Below are 13,493 nucleotides of genomic sequence, written 5' to 3'. Positions count from 1 at the left end.
ATTTCTGTGTACAAGCGAGGGCCATATTTCGTACATATTCAACCCGGAGGAATCTACGGTTAAGATATTCACAGACAGCGTGTCCCAACCCTTTTTATCGTGCAGAACCCGAGCATTTTTCTCAGCGCTAAGGATGCGAGAATGGCTTAAAATAAGGCTAGCTTGTGTCAAATGGAACGTGCCATGAGTGCTTCAAGGCTGCCATGATATGCGTTGGAAGAACAAGTCTGTGGACGCCAGGATCTAATGGCCATGGGGTATACCCGGACTACCCCTTTACGTCATGATGACGTGTACTGAATATGTGCCCCGCCCGTCCCCCCTGTTCGTGTGGTCATGTGTTAGAGGGTGTTTGAACTTTTGGGGCCCATGCCCCCCTCCACCCCCAGTTTTATCTCCCTTATGGTTGTTATCTATGAAGCAGGAATGTCTGGGGCTATAGATAGCGCTTGGGGCCTCAGCATTATAAATGTCCAGAACAAGCCATTTTTAAGACCTGAATATGTGTGTGTGTGGGTGTGTGTGGGGTGTGTGTGAGAAACAAGGAATGTGGGGGTGTGTGTGTGTTAGAAACAAGGTCCCTTGGGCATTGTGTCCATTTCAGGCTTTAAAACAACAATTAAACAGCCATCTAAATAATGTTTCTCAGCCTAGTTTCCTATTGAGTTCTCTTTATATGTACAGGCACAGAGCTTCCAGATGGCTCCAGCCTAAGGATTTTCAGTGCATGTACACACAGGGAGATTAGAACCCCAAAGAAAAGATCCTAAAGGTACTTTCAGATTCAGGTTTATCATGACAGCCACTTTATGAAAGGCATTTACTTATGGCTAAACAGCTTCTACACAGTTTATTAATTAATGCTGTGGGATGAAATTAGTGTTTCTATGAGGTCTTAAACAGATCTACAGTGAAACAAACATGTACACTTTACACACATATTTATTGACTTTTAAAAAGACCACAGTAACATGACAGAATTTGTGCAAAGGCAACGAAATCTGCTAGGGGATATTAAATGTACAACAGTAGTATTCTGTAACAAGCAATACGTGTTAAACATGAGGCACATGCAATCATGACCGCTCTTTATGAAAGGCCTTTAATTAGGTGTTTCTAGGAGGGCTTAAACAAATATACAGTGAAACAAACATGGCCACTTTACACACATTTTTATTGACTTTTAAAAAGACCACAGTAACATGACAGAATTTGTGCAAAGGCAACGAATCTGCTAGGGGATATTAAATGTACAACAGTAGTATTCTGTAACAAGCAATACGTGTTAAACATAAGGGACATGCAATCATGACAGCCGCTTTATGAAAGGCATTTACTTATGGCTAAACAGCTTCTACACAGCTTATTAATTAATGCTGTGGGATGAAATTAGGTGTTTCTAGGAGGTCTTAAACAGATCTACAGTGAAACAAACATGTACACTCTACACACATATTTATTGACTTTTAAAAAGACCACAGTAACATATTTATTGACTTTTAAAAGACCACAGTAACATGACAGAATTTGTGCAAATGCGACTTAAATCGGCTAGTAGATATTAAATGTACAACAGTAGTATTTGGTAACAAGCAATACGGGTTAAACATAAGGGACATGCAATCATGACAGCTGCTTTATGAAAGGCCTTTACTTATGGCTAAACAGTTTTCTACACATCTTATTCATTAATGATGTGGGCATACCCAGGATTTACATGCAGGACGTTTGATCTACACAGGGAGGGAAAACTTACGGAGTTATGATGGAGCGGGCAAGCGTCTTTGAGTTGGTGAATTCGAAACTAATAATGGTCTTGTAGCTCCCTTCAGTAACCACGAGCACAACCGTTCCATGATTTTAACTGGCGGCTTTATTCTGTAGTTTCAGTGAGAATTATCCCCTTCAGTGAGAACTATAAAGTAAATTAAAAATACAGTTAAGCACACTCTTACAACATTATCTTAGGAGTGACTTATTAGCTTGGTATAACTCTGAAGTGCTTACATACATAACAGTTTAACCGGCGTTATAACGGGTTCAGATTAAACACATGAATAAAGGAAAAAATACCTCATTGGCTGCTTATTACAGAAGGGGAGGAAATCAAACTTCACACTTATTATTCCTGGCATGAATTCACACTTCATCCTAACATACACTCTTCAACCTTTATGAACTACACCATGACATGAAAACTTAGCTAACGCAGCGAAGGATTGCCTTCCCTACAAAAGTGTGTTGCTACAATAAGGATCCCCAGTTACAACAGTATTAGCTACGTAGTTCCGCTTTGTATTATCATTTTCAGCTTACATGGACACATAATTTGGAATTATAACATGTGTTAAAATGTAGGTACTAAATATTTGGAATTAAATCACTGGTTTTAAAAATGTATCTCACGCTTTAACGATAGGGGAAGAGGTCATTTCATATTTCGTTTTAGGGGGTTATTAACTTTATGGAAAACAATATTCACACAAACAACACCGCTTTAGAGCAGCTTGGAGATTATTAGCCATGTAAGCGGGGGAGCAAAAGAGCGGATTTAACCAACTCTGTACAAACCCCGACACGTGGGTATGATAACCTGACGCGTACGTCTAATGATTATTGCAGATGTTTACAACTGAGGAGTTGACAGTAGGTCAATGAGATGTATAAAGGCAAACTGACATAACGGACCTCAAAGACCAACAGCCTACTTAATAATATAGAATGCAGGGGTGTGTAATGAACATGTAACCATTATAAAACTAAAAACAAACAAAAATGTCTCGAAACACACCCATAGTTAGGGACAGAACGTGAGCATATACTTTAACACTGTTACCACAGCTTTAGCGCAAACCCACAGCCCCGAATATTTAGCTGCCAGGACAGATTAAAAAGAGATGTGAATAAGGAATCCCTCCTAATAGATATTTCTGAAGGCTACTGGACATAGGTGATTGGGAAGCGACTGTTAGACGTAGATTCTCAGAAGCAATTTATAGTCTTTCCTACAATGGTATGTTATAAAGTTTGTAATAATGTACAACTGTAGGTCTCCAATGTTTTTACATAAAAACACTAATGATGCATGTTTAAATAGTAGTACAATTTGTAATTAATTCGAACATGTCTTTAAAAGTTAGTACTATATATTTTGGGTCTTAAATCAATGGTTTTAAAACAGTATCTCACCCTTTAACCTCTTAAGTCGACCCTCTACTTTTTTGAACATTCTGTTAAAAATCGCGAACATTTCAGCGCCCTGCTACTCATGCCAGGAATATAGTATATGCATTTGCTTAGTCTGTGTGGATAGAAAACACTCAGACGTTTAAAAACTGGTTAAATCACTGCTGTGGCTTTACCAGAACGGCATTTACATCGAAAAGCACAGGAAAAACTGATCACTGAAAATGGGAAAATATATCCATGCGCTACTTGAACCCATTGATAAAAGTGAACCACAATTAATTGACTGAGGTTGCAGTACCTACAGCTTCCACACGGTGTCTAGAGTCTTGTCATTTCCCTTCGAGTTTTTTTCTGGTCAAACACATGCAGGACATCAGATTCCTCCGGTCTAGGACCGGATATTTTCGTTGAGTTTCTAGCCGGACATTTTTCCAGACGGACAGCTAATGATCTTTACATCGCCTCCTGATGAATTTTATCGCTTATTAACGTTTACTAATACCTAAAGTTGCATTACAAACGTATTTGAAGTGTTTTGTGAAAGTTTATCGTCGACTTTTTTGAATTTTAAAAATGACGTTACGTTTTGAAACGATGTTTTTTCGCTTATCACACAGTCTACATATAACGATATCTAGGCTTTATATGGACCGATTTAATCGAAATAAAGACCCAAATAGTGTTTATGGGACATCTAGGAGTGCCAACAAAGAAGATGGTGAAAGGTAATGAATGTTTTCTATTTTATTGTGCGGTTTGTGTAACGCCGAAATGCTAATTATTTTGTTTACGTCCCCTGTGGGTCTTTTGGGGTGTTGCATGCTATCAGATAATAGCTTCTCATGCTTTCGCCGAAAAGCATTTTAAAATCTGACTTGTTGCCTGGATTCACAACGAGTGTAGCTTTAATTCGATACCCTGCATGTATTTTAATGAACTTTTGAGTTTTAACTAATACTATTAGCATTTAGCGTAGCGCATTTTGCATTCCAGAGTTTCTAGTTGGGACGCAAGCGTCCCGAGTAGAAGCAACAGGTTAACGAAGGGAAAATGTTCTTTCCAGCCATCAACCACGTCTGTCACGAAGAAAAAATACAGAAAATCCGGGTGGGTGCGTGCGTGAGTGTGCGCGGTACAACTGTAGGCCTCCAATGTTTTTACATAAAATACTAATGATTCTTGTTTAAATAGTAGTACAATTTGGTCATTAATTCTAACACGTCTTTATAACGTATGTACTAAATATTTTGGAATTAAATCACTGGTTTAAAAATGTATCTCACCCTTTAACGATAGGAAAATGTCCTTTCCCGACATCACCCCGGTCTGTCACGAAGAAAAAGACACGGAAAATCAGGTGCGTGCATGAGTGTGCGTGTGACGGAGCAGCAGGAGTGTGTGTGTGTGTGTGTGTTTGTTTCAAAAACAAAGGGTGGGTGTGTGTTCAACAGGGGCCCAAGCATGTAGCCCCATTCTATCTGTAGAGAATCGTTTGAAACCCAGGTGTGCACTATCATGCATAAGGCATGTCGAGATATCAGCCGACCACCCGGGGTTAAACATAGATACCTCTAATCTGCGGCCGGTGACCCCAACCGGGTTGCAGACAGAATGTCACGACATCCTCCTGTTGTTTGAATTCATAGCCTTTGTTCTCTAAACCAAATATCCTGTATCGGAGGAACCGATGAAACAGACAGTATTAGGTCTTTTGTATGAAAGGTCTAATTAACGTTGAACATCTACAACTATTGAAGATGCAAAAGGGGTTTTCTTAGAAAACATTTGGTTTGTAGATATGTATTATTATAAAATAATATAACATTATTATCATAATCTAAAACACTTTAAAGGAGCTCTAATTCAAACATGCAATGATATATATATATATATATATATATATATATATATGATACGATTACCCACTTTAAAACTGTTGCTGCAAAATCACTTCTCAATGGGTGTACATTTCAAGCTTTCAACAACAATAAACCAACCAGCTCAATAATGTTTCTCAGACTTACACTGTTGAGTTTTCCAGTTAGTAAAGAAACAACCACTAAGTCAAAACTACACGACTGCCATTATTTTAGTTGGGCCGAAAACAACGCATGGTTGAATTTGGTACTTTTCTTTGTACATGCACTAAGCCTCAAGGGGGTGACAAACGTATTCCTAATGAGAAATATAGTCAATAAAACAAATGTCTGCATAATGAAAGACATGGAAACTGTAGCCAACCATGTATTTTGAGTTGTTTTAAACGGGATATTGACAGTAAGGTCACAAACTAACAATAGACAATAGTTATTGTGGGCGGTTTAGGGTTAAAATATAGGGGGAAGGACGAATGTTAGAGATTTGGTCACTGAAAGAGGAAGGGTCGCTGCATTCATTTAGATTATTTCAACATAGTCTAGAACCAGTAAGAACATAGAGTGAATGATCGGCTTTGTGCTATTGAGCAAGAGGGCTCGACCCATTGCTGTAAGAAGCAACACTTTTTATTCAGCTTCTGAATTAACTAAATCATAAATATGTTTTTAAGTCAGCTTAATAGGTTGATACACTTCCAATCATTAGAATAATATGCATAATGTAGTTCAGATAGAGCACGAGCAGCAGGGCGGGCGATAGAATACACAACTGTATCAACGGCTTGAATTTCTGACAAAATAATATTATCAATGTATACAATATATCTGTTTATTAGACCTACCAACATAGAACACAATAGGGTATATCATGGGTAACTCCTGCCATGGTTAATGTATATGTTGTGCAAAGTATTTTGGATTCTCAGGCCACAGAATTGAACACCTATCAATTAACCATGAAAACGGGAGTTACCCATGATATACCCTATTGTGTTCTATGTTGGTAGGTCTAATAAACAGATATATTGTATACATTGATAATATTATTTTGTCAGAAATTCAAGCCGTTGATACAGTTGTGTACTCTATCGCCCGCCCCTGCTGCTCGTGCTCTTCCATCTGAACTACATTATGCATATTATTCTAATGATTGAAGTGTATCAAGCTATTAAGCTGACTTAAAACATATTTATGATTTAGGTAATTCAGAAGCTGAATATAAAAAGTGTTGTTTCTTACATAGAAATGGGTCAGGCCTCTTGCTCAATAGCACAAAGCCGATCATTCACTCTATGTTCTTACTGGTTCTAGACTATGTTGAAATAATCTAAATGAATGCAGCGACCCCTTCACTCGCTCTTTCAAAGTCGCCCCAGTGACCAAATCTCTAACATTCCTGATCCTTCCCCTATATTTAAACCCTAAACCGCCCACAATAACTATTGTCTATTGTTAGTTTGTGACCTTACTGTCAATATCCCCGTTAAAACAGCTCAAAATACATTGTTATTACAGTTTCCATGTCTTTCATTATGCAGACATTTGTTTTATTAGACTATATTTTCATTAGGAATACGGTTGTCACCCCCTTGAGGCTTGGTGCATGTACAAAGAAAAAGTACCAAATTCAACCATGGGTGGCTGTTAACTAAAATAATGGCAATTCGTGTAGTTTTGACTTAGTGGTTGTTTCTTTACTAACTAGGAAAACTCAACAGTGTGTAAGTCTGAGAAACATTATTGAGCTGGTTGGTTTATTGTTGCTGAAAGCTTGAAATGTACACCCATTGGAGAAGTGATTTTGCAGCAACAGTTTTAAAGTGGGTAATCTTATCATATATATATATATATATATATATCCTTGCATGTTTGAATTAGAGCTCCTTTAAAGTGTTTTAGATTATGATAATAATGTTATATTATTTTTATAATAATACATATATCTGCAAACCAAATGCTTTTTCTGAAAACCCCTTTTGCATCTTCAGTTGTTGTAGATGTTCCAACGCTCAGAGACCTTTCATACAAAAAGACCTTAATACTGTCTGTTTCATCGTCTTCCGATACAGGATATTTGGTTTAGAGAACAAAGGCTATGAATTCAAACAACAGGAGGGGATGTCGTGATTCTGTCTGCAACCCGGTTGGGGGTCACGCCGCAGATTAGAGGTATCTATGTTTAACCCCGGTGGTCGTGGCTGATATCTCGACATGCCTTATGCATGATAGTGCACACCTTGGTTTCAAAACGATTCTCTTACAGATAGAATGGGGCTACATGCTTGGGCCCTGTTGAACACACACCCACACCCTTTGTTTTTGAAACAAAAACACACACACACACACACACTCCTGCTGCTCCGTCACACGCACACTCATGCACGCACCCTGATTTTCCGTGTCTTTTTTTCTTCGTGACAGACCGGGTGATGTCGGGAAAGGACATTTTCCTATCGTTAAAGGGTGAGATACATTTTTTTAAACCAGTGATTTAATTCCAAAATATTTAGTACATAATGCTATAAAGACGTGTTAGAATTAATGACCAAATTGTACTACTATTTAAACAAGAATCATTAGTATTTTATATAAAAACATTGAGGCCTACAGTTGTACCGCACACTCACGCACGCACGCACCCGGATTTTCTGTATTTTTTTTTCTTCGTGACAGACGTGGTTGATGGCTGAAAGGACATTTTTCCCTTCGTTAAAGGGTGAGATACTGTTTTAAAACCATTGATTTAAGACCCAAAATATATAGTACTAACTTTTAAAGACATGTTCGAATTAATTACCAAATTGTACTACTATCTATTTAAACATGCATCATTAGTGTTTTTATGTAAAAACATTGAGACCTACAGTTGTACATTATTACAAACTTTATAACATACCATTGTAGGAAAGACTATAAATTGCTTCTGAGAATCTACGTCTAACAGTCGCTTCTCAATCACCTATGTCCAGTAGCCTTCAGAAATATCTATTAGGAGGATTCCCTTATTCACATCTCTTTTTTTAATCTGTTTCTGGCAGCTAAATATTCGGGGCTGTGGGTTTGTGCTAAAGCTGTGTGGTAACAGTGTTAACCTGTTAAGACTCTAGGGCAAATATTTCATTTTTGATAAAAGACGTGCCCGTTTTAAGCGCAATATTTTGTCACGAAAAGATGCTCGAATATGCTTGGAATTGATAGTTTGGAAAGAAGACAGTCTTACGTTTCCAGAAATGCAAAGATTTTCACTGTGAGTCCCTTAGAACAAATGCTTCGGCAAAACCAAGATGTAGGACCGACCAGGAAATGCACAGGATTTCTGAAGCTACGTTTTCCATGATCGCCTTTATATGGCTGTGAATGCGACAGGAATGAACGGACTCTTTCTCTTGTTTCCCAAGGTCTTTGCAGCATTGTGACGTATTTGTAGGCATATCATTGGAAGATTGACCATAAGGGACTACATTTACCAGGTGTCCCGCTTGGTGTCTGCGTGGCAATCGGTGCGCAAAAAGTCAGGTCCCGGTATTTTTCCATTCAAATCTCAGAACAAACCAGGCTACAAGGACGGTGCTTTCAATGGAGAGAATATGACAAACCACCTTCAGGATTGATTCAAACAACGTTTTCCATGTTTCAGTCAATATTATGGAGTTAATTCGGAAAAAGTTCGACATGTAGGTGACTGAATTTTGGTTAGTTTCGGTAGCCATATGCATAGTAACAAAAGGGAACGATGTGTCCTACACAAGAATCTTTCAGGAAAACTGGACATCTGCTATGTAACTGAGAGTCTCCTCATTGAAACATCTGAAGTTCTTCAAAGGTAAATTATTTTATTTGATTCCTTGGCTGGTTTTTGTGAATATGTTGCATGCTAAATGCTAACGCTAATGCTAAGCTAGCTAACACCACTTTACACAAATTAGTGATTTTCTCTGGTTCTAAAGCATATTTTGAAAATCTGAGACGACAGGATTGTTAAGAAAAGGATAAGCTTGAGAACAGGCATATTTATTTTCATTTCATTTGCGATTTTTAGAAATCGCTAACGTTGCGTTATGCTAATGAGCTTGAGGCTGTAGTTACGCTTACCGCATACGGGTTTGGTCGGACTATGAGGTTAAAGTATATGCTCCACGTTCTGTCCCTAACTATGGGTGTTTCTGAGACATTTTTTGTTTGTTTTTAGTTTTATAATGGTTACATGTTCATTACACACCCCTGCATTCTATATTATTAAGTAGGCTGTTGGTCTTTGAGGTCCGTTATGTCAGTTTGCCTTTATACATCTCATTGACCTACTGTCAACTCCCTCAGTTGTAAACATCTACAATAATCATTAGACGACGCGTCAGAGTTATCATACCCGTGTCGGGGTTTGTACAGAGTTAGTTAAATCCATCTTTTTCCCCGCTTACATGGCTAATAATCTCCAAGCTGCTCTAAGCGGTGTTGTTTGTGTGAATATTGTTTTCCATAAAGTTAATAACCCCCTAAAAACGAAATATGAAATGACCTCTTCCCCTATCGTTAAAGCGTGAGATACATTTTTAAAACCAGTGATTTAATTCCAAATATTTAGTACCTACATTTTAACACATGTTATAATTCCAAATTATGTGTCCACAAAGGGGGAAAATGATAATACAAGCGAACTACGAGCTAATACTGTTGTAACTGGGGATCCTTATTGTAGCAACACACTTTTGTAGGGAAGGCAATCCTTCGCTGCGTTAGCTAAGTTTTCATGTCATCGGGTGTAGTTCATAAAGGTTGAAGAGTGTATGTTAGGATGAAGTGTGAATTCATGCCAGGAATAATAAGTGTGAAGTTTGATTTCCTCCTTCTGTAATAAGCAGCCAATGAGGTATTTTTTCCTTTATTCATGTGTTTAATCTGAACCTGTTATAACGCCGGTTAAACTGTTATGTATGTAAGCACTTCAGAGTTATACCAAGCTAATAAGTCACTCCTAAGATAATGTTGTAAGAGTGTGCTTAACTGTATTTTTAATTTACTTTATAGTTCTCACTGAAGGGGATAATTCTCACTGAAACTACAGAATAAAGCCGCCAGTTAAAATCATGGAACGGTTGTGCTCGTGGTTACTGAAGGGAGCTACAAGACCATTATTCGTTTTGAATTCACCAACTCAAAGACGCTTGCCCGCTTCCATCATAACTCCGTAAGTTTTCCCTCCCTGTGTAGATCAAACGTCCTGCCTGTAAATCCTGGGTATGCCCACATCATTAATGAATAAGATGTGTAGAAAACTGTTTAGCCATAAGTAAAGGCCTTTCATAAAGCAGCTGTCATGATTGCATGTCCCTTATGTTTAACCCGTATTGCTTGTTACCGAATACTACTGTTGTACATTTAATATCTACTAGCCGATTTCGTCGCATTTGCACAAATTCTGTCATGTTACTGTGGTCTTTTTAAAAGTCAATAAATATGTTACTGTGGTCTTTTTAAAAGTCAATAAATATGTGTGTAGAGTGTACATGTTTGTTTCACTGTAGATCTGTTTAAGACCTCCTAGAAACACCTAATTTCATCCCACAGCATTAATTAATAAGCTGTGTAGAAGCTGTTTAGCCATAAGTAAATGCCTTTCATAAAGCGGCTGTCATGATTGCATGTCCCTTATGTTTAACACGTATTGCTTGTTACAGAATACTACTGTTGTACATTTAATATCCCCTAGCAGATTTCGTTGCCTTTGCACAAATTCTGTCATGTTACTGTGGTCTTTTTAAAAGTCAATAAAAATGTGTGTAAAGTGGCCATGTTTGTTTCACTGTATATTTGTTTAAGCCCTCCTAGAAACACCTAATTAAAGGCCTTTCATAAAGAGGCGGTCATGATTGCATGTGCCTCATGTTTAACACGTATTGCTTGTTACAGAATACTACTGTTGTACATTTAATATCCCCTAGCAGATTTCGTTGCCTTTGCACAAATTCTGTCATGTTACTGTGGTCTTTTTAAAAGTCAATAAATATGTGTGTAAAGTGTACATGTTTGTTTCACTGTAGATCTGTTTAAGACCTCCTAGAAACACCTAATTTCATCCCACAGCATTAATTAATAAACTGTGTAGAAGCTGTTTAGCCATAAGTAAATGCCTTTCATAAAGCGGCTGTCATGATAAACCTGAATCTGAAAGTACCTTTAGGATCTTTTCTTTGGGGTTCTAATCTCCCGTGTGTACATGCACTGAAAATCCTTAGGCTGGAGCCATCTGGAAGCTCTGTGCCTGTACATATAAAGAGAACTCAATAGGAAACTAGGCTGAGAAACATTATTTAGATGGCTGTTTAATTGTTGTTTAAAGCCTGAAATGGACACAATGCCCAAGGGACCTTGTTTCTAACACACACACACACCCACACACATTCCTTGTTTCTCACACACACCCACACACACCCACACACACACACACATATTCAGGTCTTAAAATGGCTTGTTCTGGACATTTATAATGCTGAGGCCCCAGCGCATTATCTATAGCCCCAGACATTCCTGCTTCATAGATAACAACCATAAGGAGATAAAACTGGGGGTGGAGGGGAGCATGGGCCCCAAAAGTTCAAACACCCTCTAACACATGACCACACGAACAGGGGGACGGGGCGGGGGCACATATTCAGTACACGTCATCATGACGTAGGGGTAGTCCGTATACCCCATGGCCATTAGGGATCCTGGCGTCCACAGACTTGTTCTTCCAACGCATATCCTGGCAGCCTTGAAGCACCTCATGGCACGTTCCATTTGACACAAAGCTAGCCTTATTTTAAGCCATTCTCGCATCCTTAGCGCTAGAGAAAAAGGCTCGGGTTCTGCACGATAAAAGGGTTGGGACACGCTGTCTGTGAATATCTTAACCGTAGATTCCTCCGGGTTGAATATGTGAAATATGGCCCCTCACTTGTACACAGAAACTGTTAAAAACATTCGGGGAGCCTCTACCAAAATATCCTCCAAGCTTTTGGCGTTGGGTTCGTGACATGAGCTACAGAGCACTCCGAGAATTCCCTTGTAGACATATTTTTAGATGCTTAATATTCAGGTCTTAAAAATGGCTTGTTCTGGACATTTATAATGCTGAGGCCCCAGAGCTATCTATAGCCCCAGACATTCCTGCTTCATAGATAACAACCATAAGGGAGATAAAACTGGGGGGGTGGAGGGGGCACATATTCTGTACATGTCATCAGGTCATAAGGTCAGCAATCAATCATTTTTGACACATGCCGTATCCTATTACTCTCTCACATATCAAAGCTGCAGGCTAAAAGTTAAACCCTAGACTTGGTTTCCTCTATCATAATCGCTCCTCTTTCACCCCAGCTGCCAAACTAATACTGAGTCAGATGACCATCCTACCCATGCTAGATTACGGAGACGTAATTTATAGATCAGCAGGTCAGGGTGCTCTCGAGTGGCTAGATGTTCTTTGCCATTTGGCCATCAGATTAGCCACCAATGCTCCTTATAGGACACATCACTGCACTCTATACTGGTCATCTGGTCATCTCTGTATACCCTGGTCCTCTCTGTATGCCTCTTAGGCCTCATTCCCCCTATCTGAAAATGTACTGCAGCCCTCATCCGCCACATACAACACCGTTCTGCCAGTCATATTCTGTTAAAGGTCCCCAAAGCACACATCCCTGGGTCGCTCGTCTTTTCAGTTCGCTGCAGCTAGCGACTGAACGAGCTGCAACAAACATTCAAACTGGACAGTTTTATCTCAATGTCTTAATTCAAAGACACTCTTATTTAATTCAAAGACACTCAATCATGTAAACTCTTACTGACAGTTGTGTCTGTTTGTTGTATTGCTGTCTCTACCTTTCTTGCCCTTTGTGCTGTTGTCTGTGCCCACAATGTTCGTACCTGTTTTGTGCTGCTACCATGTTGTGCTGCTGCCATTTTGTGTTGCTACCATGTTGTTGTCATGTTGTGTTGCTACTATTCTGTGTTGCAGCCATGCTATGTTGTTGTCTTATAGGTCTCTCTGTATGTAGTGTTGTGCTGTCTCTCTTGTCATGATGTGTGTTTTGTCCTATATTTTTATTTAATGTATTTAGATTTTTAAACCCAGCCCCATACGCACAGGAAGCTTCTTTGCCTTTTGGTAGGCTGGCATTGTAAATAAGAATTTGTTCATATCTGACTTGCCTAGTTAAATAAATGTTGTTTTTTATAAGAACAATTAGTGTTTAAAAATATATAAGAATTGAGCTGCTCGTGTAAAGACAGTCAAATTAGTTTACAAACATTCTAGTCCCGTTTAGCTCAGTTAAAAGAGCATGCCACTTGCAACACCAGGGCTGTGGGTTCAATTACTACAGGGAACCAGTATGAAAATTTAGGCACTCACTACTGTACGTTACTCTGGATTAGAGCATCTGCTAA

This window comes from Oncorhynchus nerka, linkage group LG17 (assembly GCF_034236695.1).
Source record: "Oncorhynchus nerka isolate Pitt River linkage group LG17, Oner_Uvic_2.0, whole genome shotgun sequence".
Lineage (NCBI taxonomy): Eukaryota > Metazoa > Chordata > Actinopteri > Salmoniformes > Salmonidae > Oncorhynchus > Oncorhynchus nerka.
Note: the sequence above shows the minus strand (reverse complement) of the source record.